A 22,833-nucleotide genomic window follows, 5' to 3' on the forward strand; every position below is an offset into this window, starting at 1 on the left:
AGAAGTAGGGTATTTCTAAACAAATACCTGAAAATGTAGACACGGCTTTGGAACTGGATAATGCGCAGAGGCTGGAAGAGTTTGGAGGAGCAGGCTGGGAAAAGCCTGTATTGCTGTGAACAGAGCTTTCAGGACAATCCTAGTGAAGAGTCAGAAGAAGATAATTATAGGGGAAGTATAGAACTTCTTAGAAATTATTGAAATGGTCATGATCAGAGTGCTATTAGAAATATGGGCAGTAAATGTCATTCCAATGAAGTCTTAGACGGGAATGAGGAATATTTTATTGGACACTGGAATCAAGGACATCCTTATTGCAAAGTTAGAAAGGACTTGGCTGAATTGTTTCCTAGGGTTTTATGGAAGACAGAATTTAAGAGAAATGAACTAGAACATCTGGCAGAATAAATTTCTAAGCAAAATATGAAGGAGCTATGTCGCTTATTTTAGCTGCATATAGTAAAATGAGAGTGGAGAGAAATTATTTAAACACATAATTAATAATTAAAAGGAAAGCAAGGCACCTGTAGTCCAGTTACTCAGGAGGCTGAGGCAGGAGAATGACGTGAACCTGGGAGTCAGAGCTTGCAGTAAGCCAAGATCACGCCACTGCACTCCAGCCTGGGTGACAGAGCAAGGCTCTGTCTCAAAAAAAAAAAAAAAAAAAAAAAAACCAGAAAAGAAAAGAAAGAAAGCAAAATGTAAAAATCTGGAAAATTCTCAGCCTGGCCATGTAGAGAACAAGAACACAAACAAGGGTGCAACCAAGCAATCCTGTGATTAAAAGGATTAGCATGGACAGAAGAAAGTCAGGTGCTATTTATTAAGACAGTGGGAGGAAGATTCCAAAGCCATTTTAGAGAACTTTAAGGCTGTCCCTCCTATCACAGGCCCAGAGCTCTAGGAGAGCAAGATGCTTTCGGGGCTTGTATCCTGGTTGCCCACCATGAGCTCACTGCCCAGAGCCACCTCAGGACTCTGCTCCCCATATTCTGGCACAAGTTTCTTGACTGCTGCAGCTATGGCTCAATTGGCCCCAGGTGTGGCTTGTTCTGCTTTTCTGGAAGACATAAGGTGTAAACCAGTGATGTCCACGTGGTGCTAATTCTGCAGAAATGCAGAATGCAGAAGCTGGGTAAGTGTGGGTTTCTCCATCAAGATTTCAAAGGATGTTGTGAGCAACTGGGTCCCCAGGCAGAAACTTGTTGCAAAAGTTGTAGCCACTAGAGAGAGTCCCCACCAGGGCAGTTCCTAGTGGAGCCATGGGAGTGGGGTCACCCACGATACTCATAAACTATAGAGCTCTCAGCATGCAACACCAGTCGGAGAGAGCTGCAGGCACCCACCTGCAACTCATGAGAACTGCTGCTACACTCAGCAAAACCACAGAGACAGGGCTTCCCAAGGCCTTTAGGACCCAGTTCCTACAACAATGTGTCCAGAAGGTTGTACGTGGAGTCAAGGAAGATTATTCCTGAGACAAGATTTTATGTTGTTCATCCTGTTGGATTTTAGACTTACTGGGATCAGTTACCTCTTTGTTCTTGTTTCTTTCTTTCTTTTGGAATGAGAATGTCTATTTTATGCCTGTCCCACCATTGCATAATAGAGTCTCCCCTAATCCCTGGTTATGCTTTGTGCAGTTTCAGTTACTCATGGTACAAAAATAGGTAAGTACAATGCAATAAGATATTATAAGAGAGAGAGAGACACACAATATTGACATAACTTTTATTACAGTATATTGTTATAATTATTCTTTTATTGTTATAATTATTAACCTTTCACTATGTCTAATTTATAAATTAAACTTTATCATATATATTTTTTATAAGAAAAAACATAATATGTATAGGCATCAACTGGGGGTCTTGGAAAGTATCCTCCAAGAATAAGGGGGCAGGGGTCACTGTATTTTAGATGTAGATAACTTGTTTTGATTTCACAGGTTTACAGTATGAGGGACATTAGCCTCAAGATGAATTGTTTCTTGAGTCTCATATCTGATTTAGATGAGATTTTAGATTTTGAATTGTTGAGCTGATGCTGGAATGAGTTAAGATTTTGGGAGCTATTGGAATGAATTGAGTGTATTTTGCATGTAAGAAGGACATAAATTTGGGACACCAGGGGAAGTATGCTCTGGTTTGACTGTTTGACTGTGTCTTCCAATGTTCATATGTTGGAAACTTGATTCCCCAATGTGGCAGTGTTGAGAGGTGAGGACTTTAAAAGGTGATTAGTCTATGAGGGCTCTGCCTCACGAATAAATTAATGCCATTATTATGGGAGTGAGTTCTTTTAATCATAGGGGTGAATTCCATATAAAAGGATGAGTTTGGCCCCGTTTTGTCTCTCATTTTTGCCCTCTCTTTGCCGTTCTTCCATGAGATGATGCAGCAAGAAGACCCTCACCAGACACCGGCCCCTGATCTTGGGTTTCCTAGCCTCCAGAACTACGAGTGAATAAATTTATGTTCATTATAAATTATGCAGTCCGTGATATTCTGTTATGTCAGCACAAAACAGACTAAGAAAGGCAAAAAGAGAAGAGTCCGTAGAGATACAGAGGGAGAATTTCTCTACACAAACAAGAATTTTCATAAAATCCTTTAGTGGAGTGGGATTAGATGTTATATCAGATCTCTGTTACTTGTTAATTATAGTAGTCTGCAAACATTTATGTTTCCATTAACAGTATAGCAAAATGTCAATAATTCTAATTCCACAAAGTTGGCTTCATCATTTACAATAATGTGTTGTGTTTGGCAGAAGCATATATTAACAAATCTCATTCGGGTGTTGTTACCTGTTATACTTTGCATCAGTTGAACTCAAATGTACACTTATAGCCAAAGCTTACTGCTCAGAATATGACAACAAGGACAGAGAGATCTGAGCCCTGCCCCTGGTCAGTGTCCTGGGAAATGGCAAGCTTTAGAAAGAAGTGGCTGTGAATCCAAGAAAAGGGTGGATCTTAGACACTGAGGCTCATTGCAATTAGCAAAGATTTATTTGCTCAAGCATCACCTGAGAGCAGCAGAGTAGCCTCTCTTTAAGGGCTAGGCAGTATGATAGTAAAAACCTCTTTAACCCATTTATATCAGAGGTTGCAATTTTTGTATGTGCATGTGAAAAATCAGACCTTGGCAATGACCTTGAGCAGTAGGATATAAATAGCTCTCACAAGCTTAGCGTTGCAATAATGGAACACTAGCCATAAATGGGTTAATTAAATTAAGAGATGAGGATGAGAGCCATTTCCTTATTTTATGGGCACTGCATGAGCCTCCACAGTCCTGATATGCCTCTAGAGAAGAGTGCTCCTCCAAAAAATATGAGTTTGAATTTCCTCACTCCACAGAATGAATTGAGACCTCAGCAACAGATTTTACCCAATACATGGAAATGTGATATTCCTTGCACACTTGCTATCATGAAGTAAGATTTTACGTGATTTATTTGTCGACGTATTCATCTATTTACTCATTCAAAAATACTTATTGAGTACTTAATATGTATTAGGCATGCTATTTGGTGCTGGCTATATACAATCATGCACCACATAACAACATTTCAGTCAACAATGGACCACATATATGATGGTGGTTCTATAAGATTATAATACCATATATTTGTGTATGTATACATATATATTTTCGTGTGTGTACATATATATTTGTGCGTGTGTGTGTATATATATATATATGAGTTTTTTTAATCACAGGAGTGACTTCCTTATAAAAGGATGAGTTTGGCCCCTTTTGTTTCATATATATACACACACACATATATATACATATATACACGTATATATACATACATATATACATACACACTAACAAATACTTACCAATGTGTTACAATTCCCTATAGTATATAGTACAGTAATATGCTGTACAGGTTTATAGCCTAGAAGCAATTGGCTATACCACATACCCTAACTGTGTAATAGGCTATATCATCTAGGTTTGTGTAAGTATTATTCATTCTATGATGTCACACAATGATGAAATCACTTAAAGGCACATTTCTCAAAATGTATCCTCGTTGTTAGGGGATAGTCATAACAAACCAGCCATGTCTCCTACTTTCATGATGCTTAAGGTTAACAGAAAAAATATAAGTAACAAGTAAATAGCTTATATTAGTGCTTTGAAAGAAAAGAAGAGGAGATCATGGGAGAGATTAAGGAGGAGGACATGCTTCAGAATAGGAAGTGGCACCGATGGATATCTAAGTGATGCGATGGCACCAGGGATGTAGAGTAAGGGGGAAAGATGTGCCAGTAGGGGCAAGAGCTGTGGCAGGAAGGAGCTTGGCACACTGAAGACCTTAACAGAGGTCAATGTAACTAGGGAACAGTGAGCAAGGGGCATAGTGGCATGGGGGGTAGGTGAAGAGTAGACAAAGTCTGAATTTTGCAGGGACTTACAAATCATGCTAAACATTTTGGTCTTTATTCTCTGTACAACAAGAAGATTTTTAAGGAATTTTAAGCAGAGAAGTAATGTCATTAGAGAAATGATTTAAAATGCTTATTCTGATTGCTGTGAGAAGAATAAAAAGGAAGAAGTGTAAGAGGGCAAGTGAGTTGGCCTTCTCTCAGAGGGCAAATTTGGACACTCCTGTGGTGGTATAATCAAGAGGTGATAATGACTTGGACAATGGTAGTGATAAAGGAGATAGAAACATATGCTCTGGAGATAAAATTGACCTAGCACCAGGGTTGGGTGAGTTGTTTAGGAGAAAAATGATTTCCATATTTTTATTTGGCCAATGATACTGCATTCACTGCTATGAGTTCCATGACAGAGGCATTCACTGAGAAAGTTAGATTGGGATAGAAATTGAAGTATTCAAGGGTGGAAAAAAGGGATTTGGCCTGGGTTTGGCTTGGGAAGTGTGAAGTTTGAGACCTTTTTGAGACTTTACATTCAAATTTCAGGATGGCATTAAGATATACTGGCCCAGAGAACAAACAAGATTCTAGCTGGAGATATAAATCTGAGAGCCTTGACATAAATGTGTTATTTACAGTCACAAGTGTTGATGAGATCACTTAAAAGGAGGTATATAAGGAGGAGAAAGAGGAGTGTGTTTGGAATGTCAACAAACCATATAGAAACCTTTCTAAATTTCCAAGGAAGAGAATACAATTTACAATGCATTTTAATATAATTCTGATAAGTTAAACCAAAAAATTAGAATGAAGCAGAAGAGTATAATCTGTTTTGACCTTGACAAGAAAGTTTATTTCAGCACAAATGCTTCCTTTTGCATGGATGTCAATGTCACTTAGGAAATTCCAAAAGATTTTCTAGAAATTAGTGCATTTAAGGAGTAACTTGATTAGTTGACACACTAGGGAGTAAATGATAATTTACCATAATAACCAACTCAAATTAATTATTTATCATGCATAAGTAAGATGTTAAATTTTCCTTTTTCAGATTAAGAGCAGTGGCTTTGTTTTCTGGCTCTGTAAGACTATTAAGCTACAGGAAGGACTTTACTTTTAGAGCATAAGAAAATAAGGTATTGTAAGAGAATTCCTTAGGTTAAAAGAGTTTATTTAGAAAGTTAAAGTATTATTGCTAAATATGAAGACTATTATGTTAATTACTATCTTCAACTGTTTAACATCAATAAAAACCTTTCCATGGTTCCCAAGAGTACTTCCAGACACAGCCCTACATGTAATTTTGATGAAGTATTAGGCAGAAAATTTTAGATGCTTCCAAACATTTCCAGCCAGGAAATCTCATCAGGTAGAAAACTTCCTACTACATTTGTCATGTTAAAATCTAATTACGCACAGAGAAAAGACAAAGAAACACAGTAAATTGGAGAACCATGTATGTTCAACATAGCACACATATATTACCAACAGGGTTAAATATCATAGATTAGTTAAAGCTTCCAAGTACTTTTTCATGGAAATCTGAAGGAAGGCATGCAGTGAAAGATAAATAAAACAAAACTTAGAGTTTTACAAAAGGATTTGAATTCATGAAAATACAAAACGGAGCATCATCTCAACTAATAAGTTATCTGGATCATGACCTTCTCTTATATTTAACACAAGACTAGAACTATGAAGGACTTGCATGTGTTGTAAACTTCCTCAAGCTGTGGAAGTTCAAAAAAAGAACAAATCAGAATGTACGAGTGAAAACAAAGTTCTTGTAAAAGTAGTACATTTGGGTGGATCATCTTGGTAGATCTTTTTCTTGAATTGGCTTCTCTTTTAAAACAAGGGAAGCTTTAGCTAAACTGACAAAATTAAGACATCTTAATTTGTAGACAACGAGACCCTACATTTGAAGGTACACTGTGACTAAAGAAAGAGACAAGGGATTTTCATTTGAAAAACGCCAATTTTATTTTTAAAATGAAGTAAACGTCAAAGACATACAGTTGGGGTCATGTCCTAGAAAAGCACAACCTCAGACTTCATACCTAGATTTAAATAAAGGGATAGTCAGACATCTAAGCACCAAAGGTGAATGTGCCAAAGTCTGGGTAAGGTCCTCCTTGTCTCTCACCTAGCCTGTTGCAACTGCTTCCTAAGGAGCTTTTCACTTTCCCTGAGAACTGTGCTTCTTTGAGAGCTTCCTTCTGGACAAACCTTGTCTTGAACTTTCTAATCCTGCTATTTCATTTAATCAAGTTGGCTCAGCTGGGAATGATCATGTCCTAAATCTTTACTTATTGAAATCTTATTCAGCCTTCAAAGTTCTGCATAAAGAATAAATGCCCCATATTCCTCACTGTTAGAAAAAATTTTCCTGGCACTTTCATGTATAACATCTTCATCAACAGCAGCAGCATTTTCCAGGCACCTACTTTGAGCCAGGCATTGTGCAAGCTAGAAGTGTTAAATTTTTTTTCTAGTTCCCTCCAAATCCCAGCTATTTCCCTCCATAGTAAGCCTAGGTTGTCACTCGGCAAGATTATCAGTTCTCTCCAAGCAGAAGCTGAACTTTATTTATCTTTTTTTTTTTTTTTTGAGGCGGAGTCTTCACTCTGTCGCCCAGGCTGGAGTGCAGTGGCACCATCTCGGCTCACTGCAAGCTCCGCCTCCTGGGTTCGCGCCATTCTCCTGCCTCAGCCTCCCGAGTAGCTGGGACTACAGGTGCCCACCACCGCGCCCGGCTAATTTTTTGTATTTTAGTAGAGACGGGGTTTCACCGTGTTAGCCAGGATGGTCTCGATCTCCTGACCTCGTGATCCGCCCGCCTCGGCCTCCCAAAGTGCAGGGATTACAGGCGTGAGTCACCGCGCCCGGCCCTTTATTTATCTTTTTATCATTTAGCGTATAGTAGAACCCCTAGCCTTGCACAAAATGGAGTGTCAGTAAATAGTGATTGAATGTGGAACCCTCTTTTCATCTTGTTTCTCCTAATTGACATTATAAACTATCAAGTACTCATCTAGAATGGACAATGCAGTATACCAAAAAACATTTTCATAGCAGTTTATTTGTTCGTGTCTGGATATTTGAAATCTTTGGAGAATTGCACGTGGGTTGGTTAGCTATAGTTAACAGCTCATTGAGTTCCTTCTGTTGATGCAGGGAATGATGCAACAGGTGACTTGGAGCTTGGATTTTGGTCTAACTAAAGTTGAGATTGTGACAGTTGGCAGCACTCATCCACCAGAGTAGGTCTGAATGGTGGAAGCATGGGAAATAATGTATTTGCCGTCCCTGGAGGGAGAAGGAGCCTCAATGGCAAGAAACAGTGACTTGAAAACTCTTTAATATGGCATTTAGGGCCTATAATGATTGGTCCCCTGTTTACCTCCCTAGGTCATCGTGCCCACCTTTCTGTGTTCTAAACTCCAATCATAATAAACAATAGCATTTGCATTGCTCTGAATAAGCCAAGCTCTCTCTTATCTCAGGGGTTTGGTCATGCTGTTTCTCAGCCTAGTACTGTAATCGGCACTCTATTTGGTAACAAAAATCTACTTTTATAAATCATAACTGTGCTTAATGGGATCACATCAAGTTAAAAAGCTTCTGCATAACAGAGGATTCAATAAACAAAGTGAAGAGACAACTTACAGAATGAGAGAAAATATTTACAAACTGTGCATTTGACAAGGGAATAATAACCAGAATATGTAAAGAGTTCAAACAACCCTACAGGAAAAAAAAGTCTAATCATCCCATTTAAAAAACGGTCAAAAGATCTGAATAGGCATTTCTCAAAAAAAGACATCCAAATGGCGAACAGTCATTTGAAAAAGTGCTCAAAATCATTGATCATCAGAGAAACACAAATCAAAACTACAACCATAAATCATCTCATCCCAGTTACAATGGCTTTTATCTAAAAGACAGGCAATAACAAATGTTGGCAAGGATGTGGAGAAAAGAGAACCCTTGTACACTGTTGGTGGTAATGTAAATTAGTACAACCACTATGGACACAGTTGGAGGCTCCTCAGAAAACTAAATCATATGATTCAGCAGTCCCACTGCTAGGTATATATACTCAAAAGAAAGAAATCAGTAAATCAACGAGAGAATATACTCCCATGTTTATGGCAGCACTATTCACAATAGAAAAGATCTGGCAGAAACTGAAGTGTCCATCAACATATAAATGGATAAAGAAAATGTGGTACATATATACAATGGAGTACTATTCAGCCTTCCAAAAGAATAAGATTCTGTCGTTTGCATCAACATGGAAGGAACCAGAATTCATGTTAAGTGAAATAAGTCAGGCATTGAAAGACAAATTTTACATGTTCTCATTCATTTGTGGGAGCTAAGAATTAAAACAATTGAACTCGTGAAGATAGAGAGTAGAATGATTGTTACCAGAGGTTGGGAAGTAAGTAGTGGAGGGTGATAGGGGAAGCAGGAATGGTTAGTGGGTATAAAAATATAGTTAGATAGAATAAATAACATCTAGTCTTTTATAGCACAACAGAGTGACTACAGTCAACAGTAGCTTTTTATTCATTTTAAAATAACAGACTACAATTAGATTGCTTGTAACACAAAGGATAAATGCTTGAGGTGATGGATATCTTATTTACCTTGATGTGATTATTATACATTGTTTGCATTTATTAAAATATCTCATGTACCCCATAGATACATACACCTACTATGTACCTACCAAAATTAAAAAAGAATTTTTTAAAAATCAAAACTGTGCTTGTTCAACAATCCTAAATGCAAAATTTTTACAACACAGCATAGAAAGGCAGGTGCCTGACTCTGGTCCTATTGAGATTATTCCAGGTTTCTGAAGTCATTAGGAAGGAGACACTCAGAAAGAAAGCTCAGACTCTCTGTCTCTCAACATCTTCATCACAAGAATTTAAAATTTATCACACAACCTGGAGTTATGAAGATTTTAGATTTTGACATAATTCTTAAAGTAGTAGAGAGATTCTTTAGTATCCAATATGAATAAGGAGATTGTTAAAGAAAATAATCTGGCAAAAGATGTTCTTGTTAAACGTTCAAGTTAAATTTCTCATATAGAGCATCCTGGGCATTTACTTACTCATGGAAATGCTTGGATGAGCATGGATAAATGATTCTGGCCAGAGCTTATAATTTAGTATAGCTAATTTGTCATTCTTGAAGATAGTAACTTGTTTTTGTATGCAATGAAAAGAATGGGGAGGTCACTGGGCCCAGATTTTAACTTGTTCTTTAAAAGAAACTGATGTGTTCTGCTTTTCACTAACTTTGATAACTCCTCTGCTTTTCTTCCAGAAAGAAAGGGAAAGAAAACAAGCTAAAGATGACTGAGCGATTATAAGAAACAAAGCTGCTGGTATCAGAAGAGACAAAAGGGCAAGGGATAGTGAACCTTGCATACCCATAAATTGGATAATCCATTCTAATCTAAAAATCAACATCATTAAATAGTTTTTCAGGTATGTATTCTTATTCATAATCTAATTGTTTTTAAACTTTGATTCCACTTGGAAAATTTTAATTTGTTTCCAAGTTTTCTTTTTATGTTATTTGGAAAAGTTTTTCTGAAAAGTCTTATAAATAAGTAAATATATTTGGTTTTCTCAAAAAAAAAAAAACACAAAAAACTGCAGTGACACGTTTCCAGTGCATACTTTTTTTTGCTGCAAGTATGATAAAGCATATTTTGAACATGATCTGCATAGCACGTCAGGAAATAGGTCAGTCTCCCTAATGTTATATAATGTCCTAAACCTGTTAACCATGTGTTATCCAAAAAATAAAACAGAAAGTAGTTTATTTCAGAGACAAAAATACAAAAAGCAATTCTGCATTAACAATAATTTCCCATGCATTCCTACAGATTTATGGTTATTTTTAGATCTTTTCCCAGAATAATTTGTAGTTTAAGTGGATGAAGTTTACAGCTATGGGAAATGACTTGCTGTATCTTTCACTATGAAGTCTTTTCCTTTTCTTTCCTCACTCATTTGAATAAAAGAGGGTATGTATAAGTAATGCAGAGAGCATATGAGCAGGAGGCTGTGATCTTCACTGATTAAGCATCACAGAAATAATTTTTATCTAGCACTTTATAACAAATTATGCTTTTGCATGTATTACCACAATCATTCTCAGAACTGGTGCCAATGTTTAGTAATAATCAAGTAAAGAATCTGTCTTATAAAAAACAAAAACAAAATAAAAATAACAACAAAACAAATCCACCAAGATTTTCATAGAGAAGAGCTCATAAACAAAAAAAAATCTTCTAATGGGAATGAATAACAAAAAAGATCCCTTCTTTCCCCTTAAGAAACTTTTTCTTTTTCTTTTCTCTCTCTCTTTTTTTTTTTTCTTTTGGTTCTTTCAGTTGGATTCCTGCCTGGCTCTCAGGGTGGGAGGTGTGAAGGTTACATATAAATTCCAGAAAGTCCTCTTCTTTTCTATCCTTATGGAATGTTTACCTTGGCATGATGAAGTGCAAATAACCTTGCCCAAAAAGAGCTCTGCAGTTAAACTCTAGAGAAAAAAAAAATCTGGCATTTCAACATTTTCATGGCACATTTTCAAAGCTGTGCCAAAGGAAGAAAAACAAACAACATAACAAACAACAACAAATGACCTTTATAGAGCCCCTTACCCTAACAAAAATTGCCCACCAGCTTCAACCATGTCAATACAACTTTGCAAAAGCCATTGCTGATGTTGTCTCCCTCCAGCCACTTGTCTCCTCAAGATTTTGTGATTTGGCCTTTACCTCTCTAACTTCATTTGGACAACTGCTTTTATCTTGTTCTGTTTTGGTGCCATAATCCCTCTTGCTCCAACGTCCTGAAAAGGCTCACCTGAGATGATACTCTCTCTCTTTTTATCCCACTGTGTCCTAGTTTAACCTCTGCTCATCCTTTAGCTATGAGGCCAAATGGCCAGTCCCTTAGAGATGCATTTCTTTATACTCCACAAACAAAGTCTACACTAGGTTCCCTTCTGTCTGGCTCTTATAATCCATATAGTCATTAACGTAGCTTGGATATCTGTCCCCTTCATACCTCATGTTGAATTGTGATCTCCAGTGTTGAAGGTGGAGACTGATGGGAGGTGTTTTGGTCATGGGAACAGATTCCTCATGAATAGCTTGGTGCCATTCTTGCAGTAATGAATGAGTTCTCACTCCATTAGTTCCCATAAGAACTGATTGCTGAAAAGAGCCTGGCACATTACTCCTGTCTCCCACTCTTGCTTCCTTCCTCTCTCCATGCGATGCCTGCTCCCTCCCCTTCACTTTCCGCCATGAGAGCAAGCTTCCTATGTCCCTCATCAGAACCAAATTCTGGTACCATGCTTCTTGTACAATCTGCAAAACCATGAGCTGAATAAAGTATTTTCTTTATAACTTACCCAGTCTCGGGTATTCCTTATAGAAGTAGGTCCCCCCACACCCTGCTCCCAATCCACAATTTAGATTTCTAAAATTTCAATTACCCACAGTCAACTGCCATTTAAAAAAAATTAAATGGCAAATTCAATAAATCAACAATTCGTAAGTTTTAGATTGCATGCCTTTCTGAGTTATGTGATGAAATCTTGCAGTGTCCGACTCTACCCTGCCTGGGACATGAATCATCCAGCATATCCACACTGTGTATGCTACCTTTTCCTTAGTCACTCAGTAACCCTCTTGGTTATTAGATCAACTGTCACAGTATCACAGTGCTTGTGTTAAGTAACCCTTATTTTACTTAGTAGTGACCCCAAAGTGCAGGGGTAGTAATGCTGGCAATTTGGATATGTCAAAGAGAAGCTGCAAAGTGCTTCCTTTTAATTAAAAAGGTGAAAGTTCTTGACTTAAGGAAACAAACAAACAAACAAAAAACTGTATACTGAGACTGCTAAGATCTGCAGTAAGAACAAATCTTATGTCCATGAAATTGAGAAGGGAAAAAGAAATATATGCTAGCTTTGCTGTGGAACTTCAACTACAAGACTTACAGCCACAGTGCATAGTAAGTGTTTAGTTAAGATGAAAAAGGCATTAAATTTGTGGATGGGATACATAAACAGAAACATGTTCTGATTAACAGCAGTCAAGTTCAGTACTATCCTTGGTTTCAGGCATCCACTGGGGATCTTACAACGTATCTCCTGCAGATAAGGGGGACTACTGTATGTCTTTCCAACTTAGTATTTAACACAGCTTCTAATTATACATTTACTGGTGAAATATTTGGTAAATGATTTTTTTTTTCCTTCACTAAGCTTTAAGATAACTGAAGAGGATGACTGTGTTTTTTTTTCCATCACTATACTCATAAAACCTAATTAGTATATGTTACATAAATGAATGGATGGATGGATAAATAAAATAAGAATGGATGAGAACTCCCCTGGTAGATATATTCTCTAGTCTCAGCTATGTAAAAGTATCATGACACTGTAGGACAACATTGTCCAATAGAAACATGAGCCATAAATGTCATTTTAAACTTTCTAGTAGCCACATTAAAAAAAAAAAACAAGAAGAAACAGGTAAAATTGATTTCAATATTATATTTTCATTAACTTAACAGATTAAAAAGATTATAATTTCATTGTGTAATCAATATAAAATATTTTAATGAGCTATTTTACTTTGTAAAATATTAAATCTTAAAAATCCTACGTATATTCTATAGTTCCTGGCCTACTCAATTTGGACTGGCTGCATTCCAAATTCTCAATAGCCACATGACCTGGCAAAGTCCAGTGAAGCAGAACTGCAAGACGTTTATATGCATAAAGAAAGATCCTAGAGAGTAAGGCAGAATTCATTGCAAGGGAGAGTTGAAAACACTGATTCAAAATTGGTTTGAGTGAAAGGGGAGGAGGTTTTAAAAAATAAATAAATAAACGTTCTTTTCCTGGAAGTTGAGAGTGCCACATAAGAAGAGATAAAGTAGAAGAGGGTGATGGGGAGAGGGCTAAAATGGAGAGGCTACAGCAACAGCTCTGACAAAGAGCAGAATAAATAGGGGAAGACAGGGTAGTATCCTCGACATCCCGAACAGACTAAGAGGGATCTGAGGGATGGTTAGAAAGCTCAAAATTTTCTTAACTGAGTCAGAATTTAACATATTATTTTTTAATGTTATTTTTCCCTAAGAGAATGTGTTGGACAAAAAAAAAAAATGTAGTGTTTTTAAAATCCGTCTATTTTTAAAATCCGTCTAATTTTTTTAATTATACTTAGGGTACATGTGCACAACATGCAGGTTTGTTACATATGTATACATGTTCCATGATGGTGTGCTGCACTCATTAACTTGTCATTTATATTAGGTATATCTCCTAATGCTATCCCTCCTCTCCCCTCCCCACAATAGGACACGGTGTGTGATGATTCCCTTCCTGTGTCCAAGTGATCTCATTGTGCAACTCCCACTTATGAGTGAGAACATACGGTATTTGGTTTTCTGTTCTTGCGATAGTTTGCTGAGAATGATGGTTTCCAGCTGCATCCATGTCCCTACAAAGGACACAAACTCATCCTTTTTTATTGCTGCGTAGTATTCCATGGTGTATCTGTGCCACATTTTCTTAATCTAGTCTGTCACTGATGGACATTTGGGTTGATTCCAAGTCCTTGCTATTGTGAACAGTGCCACAATAAACATATGTGTGCATGTGTCTTTATAGCAGCATGACTTATAATCCTTTGGGGTATATCCCCAGTAATGGGAAGGCTGGGTCAAATGGTATTTCTAGTTCTAGATCCTTGAGGAATCGCCACACTGTTTTCCACAATGGTTGAACTAGTTTACAGTTCCACCAACAGTGTAAAAGTGTTCCTATTTCTCCACATCCTCTCCAGCACCTGTTGTTTCCTGATTTTTTAATGATTGCCCTTCTAACTGGTGTGAGATGGTATCTCATTGTGCTTTTGATTTGCATTTCTCTGATGGCAAGTGATGATGAGCATTTTTTCATGTGTCTGTTGGCTGTATGAATGTCTTCTTTTGAGAAGTGTCTGCTAATATCCTTTGCCCACTTTTTGATGGGGTTGTTTTTTCCTTGTAAATTTGAATGAGTTATTTATATGTTCTGGATATTAGCCCTTTGTCAGATGAATAGATTGCAAAAATTTTCTCCCATTCTGTAGGTTGCCTGTTCACTCTGATGGTAGTTTCTTTTGCTGTGCAGAAGCTCCTTAGTTTAATTAGATCCCATTTGTCAATTTTGGCTTTTGTTGCTGTTGCTTTTGGTGTTTTAGACATGAAGACCTTGCCCATGCCTATGTCCTGAATGGTATTACCTAGATTTTCTTCTAGGGTTTTTATGGTTTTAGGTCTAACATTTAAGTCTCTAATCCATCTTGAATTACTTTTCATATAAGGAGTAAGGAAAGGATCCAGTTTGAGCTTTCTACTTATGGCTAGCCAATTTTCCCAGCACCATTTATTAAATAGGGAATCCTTTCCCCATTTCTTGTTTTTGTCAGGTTTGTCAAAGATCAGATGGTTGTAGATGTGTGGTATTATTTCTGAGGGCTCTGTTCTGTTCCATTGGTCTATATCTCTGTTTTGGTACCAGTACTATGCTGTTTTGGTTACTGTAGCCTTGTAGTATAGTTTGAAGTCAGGTAGTGTGATGCCTCCAGCTTTGTTCTTTGGCTTAGGATTGTCTTGGCAATACAGGGTCTTTTTTGGTTCCATATGAACTTTAAAGCAGTTTTTTCCAGTTCTGTGAAGAAAGTCATTGGTAACTTGATGGGGGTTGCCTTGAATCTATAAATTACCTTGGGCAGTATGGCCATTTTCACAATATTGCTTCTTCCTATCCATAAGCATGGTATGTTCTTCCATTTGTTTGTGTCTTCCTCTATTTCACTGAGCAGTGGTTTATAGTTCTCCTTGAAGAGGTCCTTTACATCCCTTGTAAGTTGGATTCCTAGGTATTTTATGTTTCTTTGAAGCTATTGTGAATGGGAGTTCATTCATAATTTGGCTCCCTGTCTGTCTGTTACTGGTGTATAAGGATGCTTGTGATTTTTGCACATTGATTTTGAATCCTGAGACTTTGCTGAAGTTTCTTATCAGCTTAAGGAGATTTTGGGCTAAGACAATGGGGTTTTCTAAATATAGAATCCTGTCATCTTCGAACAGGGACAATTTGACTTATTCTTTTCCTAACTGAATACCCTTTATTTCTTTTTCTTGCCTGATTGCCCTGACCAGAACTTCCAACACTATGTTGAATAGGAGTGGTGAGAGAGGGCATCACTGTCTCATGCCAGTTTTCAAAGGGAATGCTTCCAGTTTTTGCCCATTCAGTATGATACTGGCTGTGGGTTTGTCATAAATAGCTCTTATTATTTTGAGATATGTTCCATCAGTACCGAATTTATTGAGAGCTTTTAGCATGAAGGGCTGTTGAATTTTGTCAAAGGCCTTTTCTGCATCTACTGAGATAATCATGTGGTTTTTGTCTTTGGTTCTGTTTCTATGCTGGATTACGTTTACTGATTTGTGTATGTTGAACCAGCCTTGCATTCCAGGGATGAAGCCCACTTGATCATGGTGGATAAGCTTTTTGATGTGCTGCTGGATCTGGTTTGCCAGTATTTTATTGAGGATTTTTGCATCGATGTTCATCAGGGTTATTGGTCTAAAATTCTCTTTTTTTGTTGTGTCTCTGCCATGCTTTCGTATCAGAATAATATTGGCCTCCTAAAATGAGTTAGGGAGGATTCCCTCTTTTTCTGTTGATTGGAATAGTTTCAGAAGGAATGGTGCCAACTCCTCCTTATAACTCTGGTAGAATTCGGCTGTGAATCTGTCTGGTCCTGGACTTTTTTTGGTTGGTAGGCTATTAATTATTGCCTCAATTTCAGAGGCTGCTATTGGTCTATTCAGGGATTCAACTTCTTCTTGGTTTAGACTTGGGAGAGTGTAAGTGTCCAAGAAATTATCCATTCCTTCTTGGTTTTCTAGTTTATTTGCGTAGAGGTGTTTATAGTTTTCTCTGATGGTAGTTTGCATTTCTGTGGGTTTGGTGGTGATATCCCTTTTATCATTTTTTATTGCATCTATTTGATTCTTCCCTCTTTTCTTCTTTATTAGTCTTGCTAGCAGTTTATGAATTTACTTGATCTTTTCAAAAAACCAGCTCTTGGATTCATTGATTTTTTGGAGGGTTTTTTGTGTTTCTATCTCCTTCAGTTCTGCTCTGATCTTAGCTATTTCTTGCCTTCTGCTAGCTTTTGAATGTGTTTGCTCTTGCTTCTCTAGTTCTTTTAATTGTGATGTTAGGGTGTCAATTTTAGATCTTTCCTGCTTTGTCTTGTGGGCATTTAATGCTTTAAATTGCCCTCTACACACTGCTTTAAATGTGTAATGTGTCCCAGAGATTCTGGTATGTTGTATCTTTGTTCTCATTGGTTTCAAAGAGCATCTTTATTACTGCCTTCATTTTGTTATGTACCCAGTAGTCATTCAGGAGCAGGTTGTTCAGTTTCCATGTAGTTGAGTGGTTTTGATTGAGTTTCTTAATCCTGAGTTCTAGTTTGATTGCACTGTGGTCTGAGAGACAGTTTGTTATAATTTCTGTTATTTCACATTTGCTGAGGAGTACTTTACTTTCAACTATATAGTCAATTTTGGAGTTAGTGCGATGTGGTGCTGAGAAGAATGTATATTCTGTTGATTTGGGGTGGAGAGTTCTGTAGATGTCTATTAGGTCTGCTTGGTGCAGAGTTGAGTTCAATTCCTGGATATCCTTGTTAACTTTCTGTCTTGTTGATCTGTCTAATGTTGACAGTGGGGTGTTAAAGTCCCCACTGTTATTGTATGGGAGTCTAAGTCTCTTTGTAAGTCTCTAAGGACTTGCTTTATGAATCTGGGTGCTCCTGTAATATGTGCATATATATTTAGGATAGTTAGCTCTTCCTGTGAATTGATCCCTTTACCATTATGTAATGGACTTCTTTGTCTCTTTTGATTTTTGATGGTTTAAAGTCTGTTTTATCAGAGACTAGTATTGCAACCCCTGTTTTTTTTTGTTCTCCATTTGCTTGGTAGATCTTCCTCCAACCCTTTATTTTGAGCCTATGTGTGTTTCTGCATGTGAGATGGGTCTCCTGAATACAGCAAACTGATGGGTCTTGACTCTTTATCCAATTTGCCAGTCTGTGTCTTTTAATTGGACCATTTAGTTCATTTACATTTAAGGTTAATATTGTTATGTGTGAACTTGATCCTGTCATTACAATATTAGCTGTTTATTTTGCTCGCTAGTTGATGCAGTTTCTTCCTAGCATCGATGGACTTTACATTTTGACATGTTTTTGCAATGGCTGGTGCCTGTTTTTCCTTTCCATGTTTAGCACTTCCTTCAGTAGCTCTTGTAGGGTGGGCCTTGTGGTGACTAAATCGCTCAGCATTTGCTTGTCTCTAAAGGATTTTATTTCTCCTTCACTTAAGAAACTTAGTTTGGCTGGATATGAAATTCTGAGTTGAAAATTCTTTTCTTTAAGAATGTTGAATATTGGCCCCCACTCTCTCCTGGCTTGGAGAGTTTCTGCCGAGAGATCTGCTATTAGTCTGATGGGCTTCCCTTTGTGTGTAACCCAACCTTTCTCTCTGGCTGCCCTTAACATTTTTTCCTCATTTCAACTTTGGTGAATCTGACAATTATGTGTCTTGGAGTTGCTCTTCTTGAGGAGTATCTTTGTGGTGTTCTCTGTGTTTCCTGAATTTGAATGTTGGCCTGCCTTACTAGGTTGGGGAAGTTCTCCTGGGTGATATCCTGCAGAGTGGTTTCCAACTTAGTTCCATTTTCACCATCACTTTCAGGCACATGAATCAGACGTAGATTTGGTCTTTTCACATAATCCCATATTTCTTGGAGGCTTTGTTCATTTCTTTTTACTCTTTTTCCTCTACACTTCTCTTCTCGCTTCATTTCATTCATTTGATCTTAAATCTCTGATACTCTTTCTTCCAGTTGATTGAGTTGGTTACTGAAGCTTGTGCATTTGTCACGTAGTTCTTGTGTTATGGTTTTCATCTCTGTCAGTTCTTTTAACGTCTTCTCTGCATTGATTATTCTAGTTATCCATTCATCCGTTCTTTTTTCAAGGTTTTTAGTTTCTTTGCACTGGTTATGTAGTTCCTCCTTTAGCTCTGACAAGTTTGATCGACTGAAGCCTTCTTCTCTCAACTCGTCAAAGTCATTCTCCATCCAGCTTTGTTCCATTGCTGGCAATGAGCTGCGTTCCTTTGGAGGGGGAGATGCGCTCTGATTTTTTGAATTTCCAGCTTTTCTGCACTGCTTTTTCCCCATATTTGTGGTTTTATCTGCCTTTGGTCTTTGATGATGGTGACATACTGATGGGGTTTTGGTGTGGGTGTCCTTTCTGTTTGTTAGTTTTCCTTCTAACAGTCAGGACCCTCAGCTGTGGTCTGTTGGAGTTTGCTTGAGGTCTACTCCAGACCCTGTTTACCTGGGTATCAGCAGCAGAGGCTGCAGAAGATAGAATATTGCTGAACAGTGAGTGTTGCTGTCTGATTCTCGCTCTGGAAGCTTCATCTCCAGGGTGTACCCTGCCGTGTGAGGTGTGAAGTGTCAGTCTGCACCTAGTGGGAGATATCTCCCAGTTAGGCTGCTCAGGGGTCAGGGACTCACTTAAGCAGGCAGTCTGTCCATTCTCAGATCTCAGCCTTCATGCTGTGAGATCCACTGCTCTCTTCAAAGCTATCAGACAGGGGCATTTACCTCTGCCAAGGTTTCTGCTGCTTTTTGTTTACCTATGCTCTGTCCCCAGAGAAGGAGTCTACAGAGGCAGGCCAGCCTCCTTGAGCTGTGGTGGGCTCCACCCAATTCGAGCTTCCTGGTGACTTTGTTTACCTACTTAAGCCTCAGCAATGGTGGGTGCCTCTTCCCCAGTCTCGCTACTGCCTTGCAGTTAGATCTCAGACTGCTGTGCTAGCAATGAGGGAGGTTCCATGAGCATGGGACCCTCTGGGCCAGGTGTGGGATATAATCTCCTGGTGTGCCATTTGCTAAGACTCTTGGTAAAGCGCAGTATTAGGGTGGGAGTTACCTGATTTTCCAGGTGTTGTGTGTCTCAATTTTGTTTGGCTAGGAAAAGGAATTCCCTTCCCCCTCGTGTTTCCCAGGTGAGGCGATGCCTCGCCCTGCTTCAGGTCTCGCTGGTTGATCTGTACCCATGGACCAGCGCCAACTGTCTGACATGCCCCAGTGAGATGAACCCAGTACCTCAGTTGAAAATGCAGAAATCACCCATGTTCTGTGTTGCTCATGCTGGGAGCTGGAGGCTGGAGCTGTTCCTATTCAGCCTTCTTGGGCGTGCCCTCTATCAATCTATCTATTTTAAGACCTAGATTTGAATATGTGATTTGATAGTCTCTGTTTTAAGACTGGGCAACATAGTGAGACCCCCATCTCTACAAAAAAATAGATTGAAAAAAAATTAACCAGGTGTGGCAGTACACACTTGTGATCCCGCCTGCTTGGGAGACTGAGGTAGTAGGTCACTTGAGCCCAGGAGGTCAAGGTGGCAGTGAGTTAGTAGGATCACTTGAGCCCAGGAGGTCAAGGTGGCAGTGAGCTGTGATCATGCCACTGCCTGGGTGACAGACTGAGACTCTACATCAAAAACAAAAAATAGTAGCTGTTTTAGAAGATATCTTGTGCCTGTATTCTCACCTATATAAGAGGGATAATTTTATCTAACTGAATGGATGGATAAATATTACATGAGATAATGCCATGTTTCCCCAGTATAGTACATACATCCTGGCTTGTCTGTGGAATTTTCCCACTTTTAGCACAGAAAGTCCCACTGCCTGAGACAAATTGGAATGGCTGGTTATCTTAGTTACATGTGAGATAAATTTTATAGGAATCTTTTAAATTTTAATATGTATGATTATGAATGTATTTATTTTAAAATAGGGTTTTACACATTAAACGTGCCAGTCATTATTATGTAAATTAGGGGCAAAGTGAGTAGGCCCCTGTGTATCCAATTTAGACAACAGCATGAATAATAGGCATAGTGTTTGGGCATGCCTGTAAATATTTCAAGCCTTTAAAAACTGAACTTTTAGAATAACTATTCAGAAGTGTTGATAATGGATATGATGTTGTCACTGGTGAAGATTTTCATGTACTCAATTTCCATTTACATTGTTTGAATTTCCTTTAGGTTTTGTTTTTCCTTTTTTTTAAGGCAATCTAAAAAATACATTAGTTTCAGTGACAAAAATGTTCATGATAGTAGATGAGAGACTGGGGTTTGGGAATTGTATTAGTCCATTCTCATGCTGCTATAAAGAACTACCCAAGACTGGGTAATTTATAAAAGAAAGAGGTTTAATTGACCCCCAGTTCTGCATGGCTGGGGAGGCCTCAGGAAATTTACAATCATGGATGAAGGGGAAGAAAACACATCCTTCTTCACATGATAGCAGGAGGGAGAAGTATGAGAGCTGAGTGAAGGGGGAAGCCCCTTGAAAAAAACCATCAGATCTGGTGAGAACTTACTCACTATCCACAAGACTAGCATGGGGAAATGCCCTCATGATTCAATCACTTCCCACTGAGTCCCTCCCGTGACATGTGGGGATTATGGGAACTACAATTCAAGATGAGGTTTGGATAGGGACACAGAGCCAAACCACATTGGGAAGTATTGAGAAAATGTGTTTATAAAGCATCTTTCACAGGTCTAGTCTATTATAGATACTCAATAAATGTTTTGTTCTGTCTTCTTCTTTCTTTGTTGTTTATAAGGGAACTTTGTAGAAAAGAGACACCGAAATTAGGCAAATCAAGGCTTGAATTCTAACACTGCTAATGACTGATTGGTAGACTTGAAGAATGTTATGTAGTTCTTCCAGGACTCTATATAACAGTGGATAGTAGGATTCACTTCAAAATATCATGAGGGTCCCATGAGACAACTGGTATAAGCAAAACAATTACATAAATTAGGGACTTGGTAAATATAATCCCTTCTTTTTCTATTTTTAGAGGTAAATTAAATAGATGATTCTGTGTATTCTTAATATTTTCTTCATTGTCTATAATTCAGGGAAAATGTCACACCTCTTTTAGTGTCTTCCTCCAGCTATCAAGCATTAATTGAAGTATGATAGCAGCTGGGACTATTGGAACAAACCTAAACCAAACAACTCAAATATATCACACAAAGCCCAATACAATTATGACAGGTATAACCTTGAAATGAAGTAATATGTTCCAGTTGCTGGAAAAAATATATAGATTCAAATATTTTGATTCTGTATGATATTTTCCCAGTGAATCTAAAAAAGGCACGTTCTCTTGTCTCCTGCCTTAAAAAGTTTTCATACATAACGTGATACCCTGATAACTTTATTCCTGAGTAAAGAAGAGAGAGAAGGAAAGCAAAAGAAAGAACAAAAGGAGGAAGAGAAGGAAAGGGGAAGGAGGAGAGGGAAAGAAATAGGCAGGTCAAAAGGAGGAAGACAAGAAGGAGGGAGAAAAAGAAGATAGCAGCTAATATTTATTGTCTTCTATGCAACAGAAAACTGTGCTAGTACTTGATAAAAACATTTCAAAATGTTATGATTACATCCAATTCAAATTTATATGAAATCTATGATATTAGTATGCATCTGCTCTTAGAATTTAAAAGAAAAGATAGGGAAGTCCCAAAAGCTTATAATAATATCTAATTGTTTAGTTACAAACTCTTTTAACTCCAAATATTTTAAAATATATTTGTATTCTTAGTCCCAAGGGTTTATTATTTTTAACTTTCTCATAGTAGCAGTTTTATAAAAACAGTTCTCTTTATTGATATTAAACACTTCCCAATGTAAAACTATTACTTATGATATAAATAGAAAATAGTAAACCTCATGCATTTTAAATCATAAAATTACACTTTTCACTTTACACCTCACATATGCCTACTTCTATCACTATAAAAATAAGTTAGAAATCTCACATTTCTATATCAGAAGGACAGGTCTTTTTTTAAAGAAAGAGTTTGGAATCCCTTGGCCAGTCTCTAGGACTATATTTCCAGGAGAATTAAGCCATAGTGCCTTAAGATTTTTTATCACGTATCATGAATTAACTTATCTTCTATGCATCTAGAATGGTCCAAACTATGTGCCACCTCTGGGAGAATTGAAGATAGTTGCTCAAACATTGGTGTAGCATTTAATTATCTTACAGAATGCTCATTGAAAACGGCTTCTCAATTGAGAAAGGTTTTTTAAATAATATACTTTGAAAATCATGTTGCCAGTAAATAAGAGATGAATGCCATAAAAGTGATGTCAACTAGTATAGAAAGTTTATATAAAGCGAAGAAGTAGAAATCTAAA

General features: G+C 37.7%; 1 long non-coding RNA gene across 1 annotated transcript in view; it reads left to right on the forward strand.

The window, feature by feature from the left end:
• Positions 1 to 4,045: 4,045 nt before the first annotated feature.
• Positions 4,046 to 22,833, forward strand: part of LOC105483767 (uncharacterized) — a 52,207-nt gene continuing 33,419 nt past the window's right edge. Inside the window, exons 1-3 of the long non-coding RNA XR_988575.2 lie at positions 4,046 to 4,107; positions 5,454 to 5,538; positions 9,749 to 9,912. This is a non-coding gene — a long non-coding RNA (uncharacterized lncRNA). The remainder of the gene's footprint in view (positions 4,108 to 5,453; positions 5,539 to 9,748; positions 9,913 to 22,833) is intronic.

This window comes from Macaca nemestrina, chromosome 10, assembly GCF_043159975.1.
Source record: "Macaca nemestrina isolate mMacNem1 chromosome 10, mMacNem.hap1, whole genome shotgun sequence".
Taxonomy (NCBI): Eukaryota; Metazoa; Chordata; class Mammalia; order Primates; family Cercopithecidae; genus Macaca; species Macaca nemestrina.